The sequence below is a fragment of the Myotis brandtii genome, unplaced genomic scaffold, assembly GCF_000412655.1.
Source record: "Myotis brandtii unplaced genomic scaffold, ASM41265v1 scaffold481, whole genome shotgun sequence".
In the NCBI taxonomy this organism is placed as follows: domain Eukaryota; kingdom Metazoa; phylum Chordata; class Mammalia; order Chiroptera; family Vespertilionidae; genus Myotis; species Myotis brandtii.
In genome coordinates, this window is record NW_005368381.1 from 127,110 (window position 1) to 128,993 (window position 1,884).

Below are 1,884 nucleotides of genomic sequence, written 5' to 3' on the forward strand. Positions count from 1 at the left end.
ACCAACATCCGAATTATAGGGGTGCCAGGAGAAGAGAGAGAGCAAGATATTGAAAACCTATTTGAAGAAATAATGACAGAAAACTTCCCCTACCTGGTGAAAGAAATAGACTTACAAGTCCAGGATGCACAGAGAACCCCAAACAAAAGGAATCCAAAGAGGACCACACCAAGACACATCATAATTAAAATGCCAAGGGCAGAAGACAAAGAGAGAATCTTAAAAACAGCAAGAGAAAAAAAGTCAGTTACCTACAATGGAGTACCAATACGACTGTCAGCTGATTTCTCAACAGAAACTATGCAGGCCAGAAGGTAGTGGCAAGAAATATTCAAAGTGATGAATAGCAAGAACCTACAACCAAGATTACTCTACCCAGCAAAGCTATCATTCAGAATTGAAGATCAGATAAAGAGCTTCAAAGATAAGAAAAAGCTAAAGGAGTTCACCACCACCAAACCAGTATTATATGAAATTAGTGGCCCAGTGCACAAAATTCGTGCACATTAAAAGGGAACTAATGAGAGGAAGTATTTTAATATTGCTATATGCACTTTCTCTATAATAGAAGTGTCATAGATGAAAGAAAATTAGTAAAATGTATATGAAAATCTTCCTCCTGTCAGAGTTTGGGGCACGCTGCGGGACCCAGAGTCAAGTCCCTGCCCACCCGTGTGCACCCCAAAATCGCGCGAGACCCAGACCCGGCCAGCCCCACCCCCGTCAAGCCCCACCAGGTGGGGGGCACAGCCTCAGATCCCCCGTCAAGCCCTGCTGGGTGCGGGGGGGCACAGCCTTAGGTCTCCTGGTGCATCCTCAGGTCCCCTGGCCTGGTGTCAGACCGGGATGGGGGCGCGGCCTGAGGTCCCCCTTCAATCCCTGCCGGGCAGGGGGTGCAGCCTGAGGTCCCCCGTCAACCCCTCCTGGGCATGGGGCACAGCCTCAGGTCACCTGCCCCAGTCTGGCACCATGCAGCCTCAGGTCCCTGCTGATGGCTCGTTACGGGAACCCCGCCTCTGCTGTGGGTGCAGCCATCTTATGATGGCCTGATGGAGTGAGGGTCAATTTGCATGTTACCTCTTTATTATATAGGATGCTGAAGGGTATTCTTTAAGAAGAGGAAGAAGAAGAAAAAGGTAAAGATACAAAATTATGAACAACAAAGACAACAAATACATATCTATCAACAAGTGAATCTAAAAATCAAATGAGTAAAAAATCTGATGAACAGAATAAACTGGTGAATGCAATAAAATCAGGAGCAAGGAAAGGGAGCGGACTGAAAATTCTCAGGGGTAAGGGGGTGTAGGGGGTGCAGGAAGAGATTGGACAAAAATCTTACACCTATGGATGAGGACAGTGAGGGGTTGAGGGCATGGGGTAGGATGGGAAGCGGGTGGAGGGGAGCTATGGGGGAAAAAAGGAGTAACAACTGTAATAATCTGAACAATAAAGATTTATTTTTTAAAAAAAGAATGTATGCAACCCTGTGTTCATTGTAGCATTATTTGCAATAGCCAAGATCTGGAAACTACTCAGTTGTAAAAAAAAAGGAAATCTTACCTTTTGTGACAGCATGGATGGAACTGGAAATTATGCTAAGTGAAATAAGCCAGTCAGAGAAAGAGAAATATCATATGAGCTCACTTATATGTGGAATCTCATGAACCAAAAAAACTGATGAACACTTTGGGGGCTGGATAAAAGAAGATAAAGAGATTAAGCAAAACAAAACAAAAAAACATATATATATATATATCCTATCGAATAATAGACAAACATGGTAATTGACCGTACCTTTGCTACACCTCCCATTGGCTAATCAGCGCGACATGCAAATTAGCCGCCAAAAAGATGGCGGCTAATTTGCATACTGCAGGCAGG